Here is a 17,093-nt window from a genome sequence, read left to right on the forward strand (position 1 = left end):
CCATCCTCTGCTACCAGATGTTGGAGTGGGAGACGGACCCGGAGTAACGATGAGTCTCAATGTGAGTATGATCGTTCTCCCTTTATTAGAGCTTACACAGAGTATATATAGACAGGCGATAGAGCATGTGCTAGCAATAGCTGTATGATTGGTTTACAGTCTCTGTTCACGCGCCTAAAGCGAATACATGATTGGTGCAAAGTTGCTGTTCACGTGGAGGGGCTTGTCGGCCCCCTCCTTGACTTGTTTACCACTACTTGCCTTCCCCTTTTGTAATGGTCTAGGAATGTTCAAGGACAGTTCACATAGCCGTGGGATCCTCCCTCCATCGTGAAGACAGGATTGCTCACTTCTAAGAGATCATGCCCCTTTTCACTTAACCATTCTTCCACATGATGGAATGACTTTTGTGTGAGCAAATACTATATAGATTAACCATGCATGGGAAAGACAACTAAAAGACAGTAGGGTACAGGTCTGTTGAAATAATGATGTGGAGATTGAACAGATTTGCTGTTCCTTCTAATACAAGAAGTAGGAGTTATCACATTAAACAAGCCAGAAAGGAACATTCAAAAGAAAATGAGATGCTTTTCAACTTAATGTATAGTTAAGTAGTAAAACAACTTGCCATGGGCTTTTGTAGCTGAAGCTATTAAAAATATGCTTGCATTATATACAGATATATCCACACTAGTTCAATAAGTCTCTGAACAAAATACTGGAGGCTGGAGGGGGGCAGGGGAAGAAATTGAGGCAAGTGACTTATATGGTTGCCCTATCCTTATATTCTTTCCTGTTAATAACAGATCTTTATCTAGATAGACTTTTTTTTTTTTTGTCTGACCTAGTACTGCTATTCTTACAAACTTTTTCAGTATGAAGACTCTTTATTCGAGCCTCAGGCTCTAATTAAAACTCTAATTAAATTCCTCTCATGAGGGAGAGGTGAGAGGGAAAGGAGAAGTAATATTTTTTTGTTCCAGTTTTCTTACAGTGGTAATATTAATGTACCTGTAGTCCTTTGTAAATACCTGCTGAGCCTGGTGATCTGAAATTTCTTCCGATACTTTTTGTCATATGGCTGTATATAGATAAGACTTGTTTCTGTTTGTAGTTTGCTTTTCTGTTAATATCCTAATCCCATTCTCCTGCCAGAGCACTACACTTCTAGCATGATGGCACAGCAGCTCTTCAGTTTCTCAACCCCTTGAATCACATATAGGAATTGGAGGAAGCCATAATGACCTGCTAGAATACAAGTTTGCTTCTAGCTCCACTATGGTGCAGGAGATAAGGTTTTAAGCTTTTCTTAACTGAAGACTTGTTTTGCAGGCCTATCCAATCATGTAAACCACCCTATTTATAAACACTGTTCCTCTTTCTGAACTGGGTCAAATTAGAGAAAGCAAACCAGACCGATTAAGGAAACATTATTGACCTGAATAGGAACCTGAACTAGAAGAAAACTATAAGTGTCCCTGAATTGAAGAAAGAAGTTGTTCTGCTCTGTGGCTTGCTCACTGTCCAAGGTGAAAAGTCTGTACATTGTTAGGGTTGTTTTGGGCTTGTTAAGAAACGGTTTGGTTGTTAGACAGAGACATGCTTTGGTGTGAAAATTGGGAAAATTTTTGATGATCCTTGGCTCTGATGGTGTTCCTTGGCCTTGAACTGGCTCCTACAGAAATCTCTCTCTACTATACAATAAGGGAAAAAAACTCATTTGTATGCTTCAAAGAAGTAAATTGTCAGCTGCAGCTTTAAACACAGAATTGTAAGAAGTCATTTAAAAATCAAAGAAAGAAACCGTAGAACCTTCTAAAGATAGATACCAAATCTTTTGATTGTAATACTGTGAGAAAGCAGTAAGGGAAATGGAACATCAGATGTGGTGTGCTTATAGCATTTGTTTTCTAGGCACTGAAGACTCTCTACCCTGTTATGTTCTTTTGCTGTCGTCTAGCGAGACAAGGGCAAGTTACCATCTACTAAGATTAGACTGAGTTGGTCATCTGGGTTTGAATTAATAGTGGATGCTCATGCTTGAGAATTTAGTGTCACAAAGAGGTACTAGGAGTCATGCTAAAGTATAGACTGAACTGACCTGTCTTCAACCACTTGAGAGTTCACCATGGACTGAAAATCCTTCACAATCCTTCCCTTCTTCTGTGGGGCAACTCCCACGTGAATTTTGGCTCTTCACAAAAACAGATCCAATAAATTTGTGAGTAGGCTACCTGAAAAGGATTTGAAATTTTTGAGATTAATTGTAACAAAAGAAAATGCTACAATTATTTGAAAGTCATTTTATATTTTTAAACCATTCTTTTACGCTGAACTGTTAATTGAAAAGTGCCCTGTGGGTTTATCTGAAGCACATTTCATTTACAAAAAAGTAACACTTATGCTGCAAAACTGTTAAAAGTGAGCAGGGAAAACTTCCCAACAAAGAGAAGCCATTTGGGGGGAATTTAATTTTGAAAACATAAGTATCTGGCTTTCACAGAACCTAAATAAAAATTAACTAACTTCCAAAGTAAAGATTTGGCAGACAAAATAAATATTAAGCACGGTATTTTTAAAAGTATAAAGGTGACTTCCACTAGGCCTGTATGTTTTTCTAGATATCACTCTGAAACAAAAGATGTCTTTTTGTACTTCCTGAGCATTTCCAAAAGCAACTAATTTGAGTTAATTCTCATGCTTGCCGTATTTGTTTAGAGAAGTTTACTTAAAAGCATTTTACAAGCTTACTGTTCGTTCTTGTAACAGAAGCATTTAGAACTACATTGGAATAAGAGATGACTAAGAATTTTTGTCTGCTCTTTTTTCACCAAATCTCAGAACATATGCTGCTGATACTACTATTTTGTACTACTATTTTGTACTCAACTACGTACATTCCTGAGGGTATTGTGGCCCATGGGGGACCCATGTCAGATCGGGAACACCCCTGAGGAACTGTGGCTGTGGGCAACCCACGCTGGAGCAGGGACACCCCCGAGGGGCTGTGGCCCACCAGCGACCCACACCAGGGCAGGTGTAGTAAGGAACAGAATGGCAGAAATCTTCAAGGCAGAGCATCAGAAAACTGTCACACATGCCACCTCCACCTCCTACGCTGCCCCCTGCCTTGTCAGAGGAATTTTGAGAGACTAAGTATAACCTGCAGTGAAAAAACAGGAAGTTGAGATGGGGGGGATAGATCACAATCACAGAACAGTTGGAAGGGACCTCTGGAGATCATCTAGACCCTCCTGCTCAAGCAGCATCACCTAGAGCACGTTGCCCAGGATCATGTCCAGACAGCTTTTGAATATCTCTAAGGAAGGAGACTCTACAACCTCTCTGGGCAACCTGTTCCAGGGCTCTGTCACCCTCACAGTAAAGAAGTTTTCCCTCGTGTTCAGATGGAGCTTCCTGTGTTTCAGTTTGTGCCTGTTACCTCTTGTCCTTTATATTTGCCTCTCGTGCTAGATATTTACCTATTTGTGTTCCTCTTTTTTCTTGTTACCCGAATCAGTTATTGGAGGTTTGTGTTGGCTGGCAGTAAATTAACTTAAGTGGAATTCCCCAACTCTAGACTGCTTTGCCTGTGTCAAGTACTAAGAACACTATTTGTGTAGAAATAATCTAGATTTCTGTGAGCAGTGTCTGTTTTTAGTTTGAACACAACTACAATACAAGACAGGCTGATGCATAGCTTAGTTTGTGAATACACATTTACATATCTTACATTTAGGTTTCTATTTTGTAATCTGTCTATTGATGGAGCTGCCTATAAAATATCCTATTTAAATAGTATTTTTCTATTTTTTTTAAGAGCTGAATTTTTACAGTGATACTAGCTAACAAATAAGAAAATTTGATTGGTATCTAATAGTGGCTAGTGTCTTAGATAAAGTAAAAATCAAACCTTTATGAGGAAATTGTGCCAGACAGTGTCTTAATTCCAGCTACACAAGACTACATAGTTTCAGTTATGATCACAAGCTTCTTGTTTAAAAAAAAAAACCCAAAAAATTATGAATGTAATTGAATGTGCCTGTGTAGAGAAGATATGTGCATGATATGACTTTGGCCTATCGCACATTACTTATTTAAAATTAAGTTTAGCTCTTTGGTATTTCTTCATGTTCGTTTGCGTTGGTTTTCCTGTATCCTTTTCCTGGCCTTTTTACAATTGTAGAATGCATAAGAGATCTGGCTAGTTTAAAAAGAAAAAAAAAATCTGACATGGTTTGCATGCAGTCTGAATTTGACAGTTAAACCCTAATTAATCTAAAATGAACTGGACCTGCTAAAGGCAGAAATTTGTTTTAGTTAACATTTAACTTCATCTTGATATCTTCTTCCTGTACCGAATTGTGGAGGGTGACAAATTTGTTGTCTGATGTGGTATAACTTCTTTATCTGTTTTGTTAATCACTAAAAAACAAGAGCACACTAGATAAAGCCAAATTAGGACCTTAATATTGTAAAATCTTGTCCAATACACACAAAATAGTATGTATTTAAAATTAACAAAAGCTTAGTTTTTAATTCTAAAGGACTGTAATCATCAGTGTGATAAAATTGTCAGTGTTCTGGGAATGTCTAGGCTTCTGTTAGATGACATAAATCAGTGTTACAAAATACTTGTAGTTTTTCTGGAACTTTTGTCACCTGTAAAAGTTAAGTCTAAGTGGATGCGATATGGGGTTTCCTCTTTTCTTAAAGTACAGTACCTAAATCTAAAATTAATAATTCAGCATACTTTACCTTCTCATTATTTTCTAGGGTCATGCATGCAAAGGATATGGATATATTCTAATTTATATAAACACTTTTACAGCAGACTGATGATCCTGATGGAATAAAATGCAGTTTCTGCATTTTATTTAGTGTTCAGTTATGACTGCCGTTGATGAAAATTTTTGCATTAACTCTTAACACTTTTACACTTTTATTGCTTTGGGTTTTTTTCCTGCTTTTCCCCTATCTCATGTTTCAAATCATGGATGCCTGAACAGTCGCTCAGATTCTGGCTATTTGGGTATTATGGCAAGCAGCAAGGTCACAACTCATGTTTGTGAGGGTGTGGGGAATGTGGGAGCAGCTGCTTCGTTAAGATTTTCTGATCAAGGAATTTTTCAGTGCAAAAGGGATAACAAGTAAAGGCAGGAGCCATAAACAAAACACACAGAGACACAAACCTGACAGACAAGGGATGACAGAGATGATGACGAGACCAAAAGTCTCCAGTCACTAATTGATGGGCCATTAAGAAACTGCAGAAATGGCCAGAAATGGACTTTGTAAAAAGAAGGAAACAAGACAAACACAAGGATTTTTAGATAAGAGAGGCGCCTGTGAAACTATGTGAAACTTTCTAAGGAACAAGGAGGGGAATAGACAGCAGGGAGTATAAAAAGCACCAGTCACGTGTAAGCAGTTGCTGGTCAGTACGCTTGTCCTATCGAGCCCTGCATCTCATCACCGCAGTCTATTCTATCTTTTTATTAAATCTTTTCTTAACTGTCTTTCTGTGTAATCTCACTCTCTATCCCGTGTGTGAGTGTGGTAAGGTCTAGGGGCCAGCAACTGGAGAGACAAGAGTGAGTGAATTTGGACAAGCAACTGGAGTCAGACTTTGGATGATGGTGGCCCCTGTGTCTGTGGTGCTCGCAACTGGAGCAAGAGAGGCTCCTGGTGCCAGCCACTGGCGTGGGACCAGGGGTCACAGGGCCCATGGGTCCTGCCGGCCAGCTCCTGGGGGGGCTAGAGTGAAAATGAAGTGAAGGTCTCAGTGCCAGCAGCTGGAGCAGGGACCACAGGTCGTAGTGCCCATGTGCCTGAACACCAGCTGCTGGGGGCTGGAGTGTTTGTATTTCCCCCTAGCCCGGTATGTATGTGTGTGCCTGTGTGTAATGCAGTAGTGAATTTCAAGCTGGACTAGCTTGTGAGTAGGAGGCCTGTATAGAGGGCTGAGGGAGCTCAGGATCCAGGCAGGGATATCAGACAGATAGAGGGGGTGTGCTGATATTCAGGGGGTCCATGGAGGTGTGTGTGCTTGTGAACTAGAGAGAGCGAGCATGTGTGTTTTTACTAGTGAACTTCAATAGTTAGTAGCTGGAGAGGAGGAAGGGAATTTGGCTATCTATACTTACTTTTTTGTGAGTTCTGGTAGTGCTATATATGGGTGTTGTGGTAGGCATTGCCTTGTCTGTGGCAGTCTGTGTAGCCAACTGTGTTCATGCCCTCTGTGTCCGGGACACACGCTTAGTCTCGCTACTTTGAACCTGCAAATGGGAGAGCAGCAGCCACATTCATCAGTGTGGGATGGAGAGACCTCTTGGTTCCCAGGTGCAGTGGGCTGGGCTCCAACAGCCAGGCAGGAGGGATCCCTGGGTCATGGAGCCTGCTGGAGGTGGCAGCTCCTATACCTCTCTTTAACAATATTGACCAGGTAATATCAGTAAGGCTTAATTGCTCAGCAACTAAAATTTAAGCTTACTAGCCATGGCTTCTGTTATATATCACAACATAGTATTACGTAACTGTGTCAGTGTTGTGTAGTTGTTACGTTGTATTATGTAGTACATGGCTAACTGACCATGAAACTATTTATAAATATGCAAGAATATTGTTCAGTACCCTGATGATGTGTTTAGTGCATGTATCTGCTATTTTTGGAACTATTCTGACTCTTTGGTTTCAATTTGGGTAGAATGTGTGTGTGATATAAATGTAAGTCCAAATTATTTACTTAAATTAGAAGTCTCTTGTTTCTGTTAGCATCTCAGCATCAGATGCAGTCCTACAACAACCAGCAGTTTCCCTGTTAACTGTTGTGTTTGTTTTTTCTGATCATTTCAGCCCTGGCCAGTACTTTTCCTTAGAATGAACCAATGAAAGCAGGTGCTATCTTGATAGAGAGCCATATTATTTTTCATTGGTTAAGGACAATTTCAGTATCTGTGAAACCTGTTATCTCCAATACTGGCCAGGCTTTATAGCCCACAGTATGAAGTGCAAAAGCATCATTCAGAATTGCTACAGGATATCTAGTGGAGTGGACACTATGCATGTTTACATAATAATGCTAGATAGAAATATAGCAATGCAGTGATATCAATCAACAATGCATTCATTTCACCTTTACAAAGTTTTGTATCATTGCAGTCATCCAGTTTTGTACTTAGAACTACCTCCTCAGTCTTTTTCATAGATGCTGCTGTTCAGCTATATCTCCGATTCCCCTCTTTTCTCCCTTCCATTTTGGGATCCCTACTGAAAATATGGGATTGGATTTCCATGGTTTCTTTCTGGGCATCCATTAATTTACCAGGACTATTTCCAGACTACTCCTAGGCAGTGCTGTTAAATGCTGTGATTAATAAAGTTGTTACTGTGCATCCTTCCCTAGCTGAATATGAGTGTGCCTTTATGGGAGAAGGAGGGAATAAGCACTCTTTAACACACTATTTACTGAACCATTCGATGTATGTACTGTTTTACCTCTACATCCTTTGTGTTAAATATATTTCCTCCCTAAGCATAGAGTGCTTCTGGTCAAGGAGGTCTACATTTTCCATCATCCTGGTGCTCAATTACTGCTTGTTTGCAGAGAAGTGCTCAAAAGACTTATCAAGCAAGTTGTACTCAATCAAGCTGTTTTCAATTAAGTCCTTTCAATTGCTCTTTTGGACAAAATGTTCATCTCTTCTTGGATTCCAGTTTCCTGTGCAGGAGCTTCATGGGTACAAATCTTTCATTAAAATTTTGTGTCTGGTTTATTATAGCTGGGCATCTATTAGTGTCTTGATGGATATGCCTCTAGCTTACTAAAAGATCTTATCATTTCTAGCTTGTTATACCACCTCATTTAATGAGGGTATGAAGATGGGGCCTAATTTCGTTTAATGAACACTGCACAGGAAACACATCTGGATTCTACGTAGGTCTCCGGTAGTAAGCACAACAGCAATATGATAAACACAGCTGTTTAGAACAGTTTTAATCTGGTGGAGAACCTTTATCTGATGGCAACTTCATGCTTCATAAACTTGCCAAATGTGGTAGGCTTTGAGCTGTAAGCAATTATTTCTACGCTATTATTAGATCATTCACAATGCTTATCACCTGAATAACTTATTTCAAGTTCAGGCAGTCTGAAAGATCTGTACACCAATGCACGCAGCATGGGGAACAAACAGGAAGAACTAGAGATCTGTGTGCGGTTGCAGGGCCATGATCTCATTGCAATTACAGAGACATGGTGGGATAGCTCGCATGACTGGAGTGCTGTCATGGATGGCTACGTGCTTTTTAGGAAAGACAGGCCAGGAAAGCGAGGTGGTGGAGTTGCTCTTTATGTGAGAGAGCAACTGGAATGTATTGAGCTGTGCCTAGGGGTGGATGAAGAGCGAGTCGAGAGCTTATGGGTAAGGATTATGATCTTTGCAAGGTCATGGAGAACAGGAGAGGTGCCTGAAGACTGGAAGAAAGCCAGTGTCACTGCAGCCTTCAAAAAGGGCAAGAAGGAGGAGCCAGGGAACTACAGGCCAGTCTTCCTCACCTGCATCCCTGGAAAGGTGATGGAGCAGCTCATCCTGGAGGCTATCTCCAAGCATGTGGAGGAAAAGAAGGTGATCAGGAGTAGTCAGCATGGCTTCACCAAGGGGAAATCATGCCTAACCAATCTGATAGCCTTCTATGATGGAATGAGTGGCTGGGTAGATGAGGGGAGAGCAGTGGATGTTGTCTCCCTTGACTTCAGCAAGGCTTTTGACACTGTCTCCCATAACATCCTCCTAGACAAGCTCAGGAAGTGTGGGCTAGACGAGTGGACAGTGAGGTGGATTGAGAAGTGGCTGAATGGCAGAGCTCAGAGAGTTGTGATCAGCAGCACAGAGTCTAGTTGGAGGCCTGTAGCTAGCGGTGTCCCCCAGGGGTCAGTACTGGCTCCAGTCTTGTTCAACTTCTTCATCATTGACCTGGATGAAGGGACAGAGTGCACCCTCAGCAAGTTTGCTGATGATGCCAAACCAGGAGGAGTGGCTGATACACCAGAGGGTGGTGCTGCTATTCAGAGGGACCTCGACAGGCTGGAGAGCTGAGCTGAGAGGAACCTCATGAAGTGCAGGGTCCTGCACCTGGGGAGGAATAACCCCTTGCACCTGTCCAGGCTGGTGGCTGACTTGCTGGAAAGCAGCTCTGCGGAGAAGGACCTGGGAGTGCTGGTGAACACCAAGTTAACCACAAGCCAGCAATGTGCCCTTGTGGCCAAGAAGGCCACTGGTATCCTGGGGTGCATCAGGAAGAGTGTTGCCAGCAGGTCGAGGGAGGTGATTCTCCCCCTCTCCTCAGCCCTGGTGAGGCCACACCTGGAGTACTGTGTCCAGTTCTGGGCTCCCCAGTACAAGAGGGATGTGGCACTACTGGAGCAAGTCCAGCGAAGGGCTACAAAGATGATTAGGGGACTGGAGCATCTCTCTTATGAGGAAAGGCTGAGAGAGCTGGCTTTGTTTAGCCTGGAGGAGAGAAGACTGAGAGGAGATCTTATTAATGTATACAAATATCTAAAGGGAGGGTGTCAAGAGGATGGGACCAGACTCTTCTCAGTGGTGCCCAGCAACAGGACACGAGGCAACGGGCACAAACTGAACCACAGGAAGTTCCATCTGAATGTGAGGAAAAACTTCTTCACTGTGAGGGTGACAGAGCACTGGAACAGGTTGCCCAGAGAGGTTGTGCAGGCTCCTTCTCTGGAGATATTCAGAACCCGCCTGGACGCAATCCTGTGCAACATGCTCTAGGTGACCCTGCTTGAGCAGGGGGGTTGGACTAGATGATCTGCAGAGGTCCCTTCCAACCTCAACCATTCTGTGATCTTTCCAATCATGGCCAACAGAGAGATTATCTGTTGCACCAGTTGCATTTTTTGCTTTTCTTCTACATATTGGGCAGTAGTTGTAAGTCCTTCTGGGAGAGTTCTTAAATTCCAAATTCAACACGAAAGATTTTATAATTGCTCACTTGGTGTTTCAGTATCTCTACTACAAAGTTTTCAGCAGAGGTAGGTGGACCTCACCACATACACTGAAGCTCATCCAGAGTAATTTTTTTTGGGGGGGGGAGAGATGCAGTTTACCACATCTGTTAGTTTCTTTCTGAATTACCTGTGATTTTTACTGGTACTAATGAAAACCAGAAAAGTATATCAGTGTTTATCTACTTCCTGACTCCATGTTATTAATGATTTTTAAAAAACCTTTCAATTTTGGATTTTTTTTTTAAGTGGGAGTAGGGTGAATATTGAATTGCTGTGATATTTTAAATGAGAAGGTTATTTGCTCAATAATCATCAAGTAAATAATTGCAAATGCTCCTCCTCATGCTTCTTTAGACAAGAAGTCCTAGGAAATGTAAGAACTGAGAATATAAATGATATTTGTGTTTAATTGATTGGTCTCTCCTAACTGGTGGGGAAGTGAAAAAGAAATACTAACAAACAGTTGCAAAAGAACAGCTTCTTTTTTTGTGTGTGTGACAGTGCTTGTACTAAAATAGAGTACTACTTTTAAATTCTGTGCTGACACTTACAAATCACCATAAATTATTCTGCAAAAGTAGCAGAATCCTTTGGTGATTAAAGCTGTTGTAAGACTTAATAGAAATGTGTATCCTGTATCTCTAGAAATGTGTATCTTGATTTGGGCCATTTACCTTATGAAATTTTGTGTTAGCTAAAACCTGAAAGTATTAAAAAAAAGCTGTAAGCTAGTATAGTCCATCTCTTGATTCTTGCTCCGTATTTGTTTCTGCAACAAATACTTGCGGTGAATTTATTTTATAAGGTTTAACCCTTGTAATGCTCATCTCTTGAGCAAAGTAGGGGATTCAAGTTAATATCCTGGAATATGCGGATAATAGCTGTGTCTTGTTACGATGGTGGTATATAGTTAAGCATATCTAATGCAGATCTAAGCACAATATGATAAGGTGTCTTAACTCTGACCAGGTGAAAAGAGACTTTCATTTGCCCAGATGGCACATAGAGAAATAGGTTAATCCCTATTTTGTGTATGGAACAGGTACATACTTATTAGCAGATTTCTTTTCTATAGAAATTTCAATCTGGTCTCAGTAGAGCTCTTTTCCACAGCTGTTCCAGTATTTCTTTTTTCATAAGGATCTTGCATAATGTCCAGATCTCTGTGATCAAGGAGTTATTGAATACCATGATGCATCTTCTCTTGATCTGATCCTTCATAACGCATGCTAGGTGCGAGGATGCTTTCAGTGTTGTTTGTTCTTACAGACATTCTGTTCAGAGCTATCAAAGAAAATAGTCTAACACAACTTGCAAAAATTAAGTCCTTCCCTCATGGTATGGAGAAGGGGGGAAGCTTTTCAAAGGTAACCAAGCTTGAAAGCTCTATTCTGCTTCCTTATCTTACATATTTAGACTTAATAGTTCTAGAATTTGCTGTGAAAAAAAATATATATATATGTGTGTGTGTGTGTGTGTATCCTAAAGTTTCTTTAATATGCGTTATACATACTCCAGAGAAAGTAATTCCACAGAATTACATAGGATAACATGGATGCTATTCAGTTTATGCGAGTTACTCTCTACTGTTGAAAAGATATAGCCAGAAAGACTTTAAAAGCAGAGGTGCCTGATCAGCCTGTTCCCAGAGCAATGGTGGGATATTAAGTGGAAACATGGGTTGAACCAGATGAAATAATCTGTTGTGAGCTAGCTGGAATTATTCTAGTAGAACAGTTAAGAATGTGCATGTTCAGCTGAAAGCAAGCATACTCCTTTTCCACAGATTATTGCTTCTTCTGACTTGTCAGGGGGAAAAGTAAATTGAGCTAAGAGATGAGTTTTAAAACTTCTTTTCTGAGAAAAGACCTATCATATTAAATTGATGCTTGTAAGGTCTTGGTTTGTCAAAGTTTTCTTATCCATCTGCTATAAAATTTAAGAATAATACTGCCTGTTACAAGTGTCCCGAATGGTCTCATTTATTTGTTTATTACTAGAGTGCACTCTTTTATGCTCTGATTTTATCTTTTTATTTTGGTCAGCAACCTGACTATTTAAACACATATTATGAAATGACTACAGATTCCTTCCAGAGAATAAGATAGCTGTTTTAAATGATTTAAGTGGCTATCAGTAAGAAGAGTTCACACTAACATTTTAATAATTCAAACAACAAATATTTCTAGGTCAAATGAAGTGATATTTTGAGTCTTTAGCAGATTTCAAAAATAGGAAAATTCTACCTAATAAAAGAATAATTTTTGTTTTTAAATATTTTAAAATGTGATTTCCTTCCTTAAATGATTTGTGCGTCTTCAACCTTCTAGGATATAGAGTGTAGAAGTAAGAAAAGGCAGATAGTGTTTCGAGGAGAAAGGATTACTTTTTCTCTTATATACAAGCCAGAGGCTGTAACAAACCTTATTTCAGACAAATCTTATTTTCAGCATGTAACTTAAGAAATTGGAGGCAGTCTGAGTATAGTGATTTGGTACACTTTGAAAATGCTTATTCTTGGTGACTTTTTCTTGAGGGCACCTCACACAACAAGCCTTTGTAAGTCCTTTTCAAGCTTCAAGTGTATATTTTCAGAGTACCTGAATAATATGAATTGTCCTTGGACAGTCAGTGCATCTTCCTATACTTTTGTGCTTTTTCAGTTATGTTTCATAAAGGAAAGCTCAGTGCTTGACAGCAGTTAAGATATTCTGATATGCCATCAAATAAAACCTTATTGGTAAGCTTGATACTACCCTTCTGTCAGTGAGCAGCAAAGGTAGTATTTTAGAGCTGTTTTTGTTAGTAAATGTTTTTAATTTTAGGTGTGCTGATTACAGTTCATTAAAATCAGCTTTGCATTTAGAAGTGACTTAGAAATATTAGGTGACTAAGTTGACTTCCCTGGTTCTTATGACATTAGAATTATTAGACCTTTCTATTCACTTATATTCATAAACTAAAAGGTGAAGTGGGGAAGGAGAAATTTTTTTCCCTGTATTTTTAAATTCTAGCCCTTTTCAGAAGCTTGAATGAACAGATAGGGATATAGACCAAAACTGTAGTAGACTTTAATAAAAAATAGACTAAAATTATTATTATTTTTTAATTTTATTAATCTGCAAAAGAGACTCTTGGTGTAAAGAGCTGTTTTAGCCTGTCAAAAAACTTTAGTTTCAGGCAGTTAACCAATGACTTCTCTCTGTTTAGTTACATTTTTCTCTAAAACTTTAGATGTACTCCTTAGGTGTATTGTATTTAATGCTATAATTACTTAAAATCCAAACTTATTTCAATTATTTCAAATGCAATTTTAAATAGATTTGGTTTTAATAATTGTGTATTTAAAAAAAATTGAATAATTTTCTCAAGTATTTAAGCTGTTCTTCATATGAAGAATTGATCTGAGTGACTTAGAGATACGTGACATACTCCTCTTTTGGTCTTCTTGCTGAAATGTAGGCCAGGCTTGCTAAAGGTAGGAATAATTTTTCAATCGTGTTCACAGTTTTGGTGGTCTGCGTTCCTGAAGCCTCCTTCCATAATTACTGAGACCAAGCAAAATGTTTGTTACACACAAATCCAAGCAGTTAAATTACAACAATGGAAAGAGCCTTTTGTTGCAACGAATACTGGAAAAGAGCGAGAGAACATTCAGTTCCAGTGTGTGCTAGTTGACTTTGTCTGTCACTTGGGCAATTCCTGTGCTGCTTTAGGTACAGGGCATCTTACCCTGCTGCAAGTCTTGATAATGGTCCTTCTGGGCACAGTGTCTGTAGGTGTTCTCCAAAGCAGACCTCTGTTGTCACAAGCAAGTATAAGCTGCTTCCATATCTGCTGGCCTCTCCCTTACTGAAAGGGCAAATAGCTCAGTAGTAGGTAGTAGTAGGTAGCGAGGGAGAGAAGGAAAAGGAGGAAGACCTAGCAAGGTGTCAAGGCTCTCTGCAAGGCTTGCAAGACAGAAGCTTTAGTGTAGTCCAGAACGTGGGCTTTCATTTTTAGCAGAAATTAAAGGAGAGCTGGCTATATATTAAGTTCAAACATTTTAATTAACACAATCTGCACCTTGTGGAGGAGGAGGTAAATTGTGCTAATCATCTTTATACGTGGTACATTAGAGGTAGAATTTTGGTATTGTTTTCTTTAGAGAAATGGCTCAACAATTAATTTTGCTTTGATATTTCAGAGATTTTTTTTTTTTACTGACTTAATATCCGAGTAATAAATGGCAAATTCACTGACTGCATGCTGTGCCAACTGTGGGTACCTGCAATATGTCTTTGCACTGGCTGCTGTATGTCAAAGGAGACTTAGGGAGGACCTTTTTCCACTGACTTGGTGTCCAGAATTGCTAATGCTGAACATTGCTGCCTGGTGGGGAAAAACATCCAGAAATGCATCTGAGGTGGCAGTATTGTGTGCTTACAGAGCAAACATGCCTATGCTTGACATTTTGACTTCTGGAGAAGAAATGTGCCCTATACTTGTCAGAATCTCCTTACTGTGGTAATGAGTAACCAAAAGTAAGAAAGAAAGCAAGAGAAGTTCCTTTTAGAAAAGTAAAATATTTAATTCTTGATTACAAAATTGGAAATATAGTTACAGAAGACAAAATAGAAAAATGTAGTTTTAAATCATACTTTAACTTTCAGATTAATGACTGAATCATCATTTTGCCTTTTGGTCCACTATCCAAAAACAACTGTTGATGAAGTTGTTTTGAGCTTTCTGTTCCTTTAGATCATCATGAAATGGCCTTGTCTCTCATTTTATATCCTAAATAAGCATCTCACTTCAGGATTTGTAATGCATCTGGCTATGAACATTTATTTTAAAGATTTTCATTGCTTAACAGAATTGGATTTAAAATGCAGAAGTAATAAACAGAACACTTCTACCCTATCTTATACTCTGAGATGATACTTTTCCCTCCTTTCTGAGAGTTTTATTGACTTCACATTTCAATTTTATTATTTAATTAGCTAGAAATTATAGTTTTCATCAAGACACAAAATCTTCAAGAGCAAGCAAAATTTTATACATATATATATGTATACACACATATATATACATACATAAAATTTTATGGTATATTGAGAAATGCTGATTCTAGATGCATCTCACTGAATTCAGAAGTTATAGTGTCTTTTCACATGGACCACAACAGACATGACAGTCAGTTAAACTTGGCAGTTAGACTACTTTTTCTAGACTATTCTCTCGCTGCTATAGTTTTATTTTGCTGCTATCATAGCTGATTAAAGAAATATATTGAAGTTCTTAGAGTAGTTAGATTATGTAGATGAAGAGGAGCAAATGACTATGAAATTACTAATCAGACCAAGAGGAGAAACTGCAGAAGAATATAAGTGAAGTAAATAAATTTATCACTTCTGTTTTCCTCCTGAAGTTAAGTTCAACTCTTGTATTTTGTAATGGCTGAGTCTGAAAATCTCTTTTTTTAATTAAAAAAAAAAAGTAAAGTCCAGTTCTAATAATTATTACAAAGTCTGTACCAAATGTATTTTTCAGGAATTTGGAACTGGAAGTAGAGATTTTGGCCAAAAGGGGATGCCATCAGTTTATTCCAGTGTTGAGGTGAAGACGTAATGAAAGATTTATATCACTGTTGGAAGGCCTTATCCTACCAGGAAAAAAAAAAAAGCTGAAAGAAGAACTGGCCAAAACTGTCCCTATATTGGTTAGGGGATAAAATAAAACTGAGAGGAATTAAAGCTATGAATGGAGAAAAATGTTTAATTGTTCAAAATATGATCCAAAATTCTTATTAGATAAGGATAGGTAGATTCTTTCTAATTTAAAGTTACTGGAAATTTTTTAGGCATTACACTAATGCAGATGTTAGGAAAGTATGTAATGCTCAGGAAAGTGTTTGAGATTGAAATATTTTTGCTTTGAATTTCAAAAGTGAACTCAAAGTTTGTCTCTCTAACTCACTGATGGATATATTCTTTTAAACACAATTTTATTTTACTATATGGAAACACAGATTAACATGTTTACTTAAAGTATATACAATAAAATATGGTTTTGATTCCAAAACAACATGATGCATTTGATAACTTTACTTTTAGATCGTAGCATCCTGAAATATTTTAATAAGGTGTCTACATAAGTCTTGTAAACACTTATATAAATAGTGTCCATAGTAATTAATTTTCCATTATTAAGGGTTTTGAAGGTAGGGATTGTATGCTGTAGTGTATTGTTTAAAAAAAAAAAAAGAGGGGGCATTTAAAACTTCAGGATTACTGTTTTGATACTACCATAGTTCTGAACATCAGGTTTTTCCTCAGGTGAAAACTGAAAACCATAATTTGTATTAAAATGTTAATTAAATTTGAAATTAATGCATTATTGAGCATATTATATTCTTACCGCTTCGAAATATCTTCTCAATTTTCTGGCCTTACTTTAGCTCTGGTTTGCTCAGTTAAAATGAGTAACATTTCAAGAGCAGGCATGCAGATGTAAGTTGATGATTTAAGTGTGTGTGCTATGGGTCTTTGCCGAGTAAGGCAGATTTTACTGGTGAGGTTATGAGGATATTTAAGTGGAGTTTGGTGGTGGACAAGAAACACCTTCTACACAGATTTGGTGGCTCTGTTCATTCAGGTCCAGGTACTACTACTTCACCACAGTAGTACAAAACGCTAGCAGTGCAGTCTGCTTTCTTTCCTCCAGGTAAACCTGGCAGGATGCATTCCCAGATGCATTCCCCTTCCACTCCTGCAATTTCCTCTTTTGTGACTGGAGCAGGAACGAGAGCTCGAGGCAGTAGGGAAAGGAGAGCAGCACAGTCAGTCAAGAGCAGTAGGTTGCTCCATATCATCCCAGTAATTTGCCATGGTCTCCACTGGTCAGCAACCAGCCCTCATCCTGATGTTATTCTAGCTATGACAGTCAGCTTCAACATCAGTATCATCCTGAAATCTCTGCTGTCCTCTGCCAGAGCATCATCATCACAACCACCCCCAGCCCATAACTATTTCTGGAATTGAAACAAGCTCTGAAGCGATAACTTAATCCCTTTTGC

General features: G+C 38.8%; 1 protein-coding gene across 1 annotated transcript in view; it reads left to right on the forward strand.

Moving 5' to 3' along the window:
- NBEA (neurobeachin) overlaps window positions 1–17,093 on the forward strand; it is a 539,268-nt gene that overhangs the window by 44,254 nt on the left and 477,921 nt on the right. The gene's annotated exons all lie outside the window — the stretch shown is intronic.

Source organism: Apteryx mantelli, chromosome 1 (assembly GCF_036417845.1).
Source record: "Apteryx mantelli isolate bAptMan1 chromosome 1, bAptMan1.hap1, whole genome shotgun sequence".
NCBI classification, from domain to species: Eukaryota; Metazoa; Chordata; class Aves; order Apterygiformes; family Apterygidae; genus Apteryx; species Apteryx mantelli.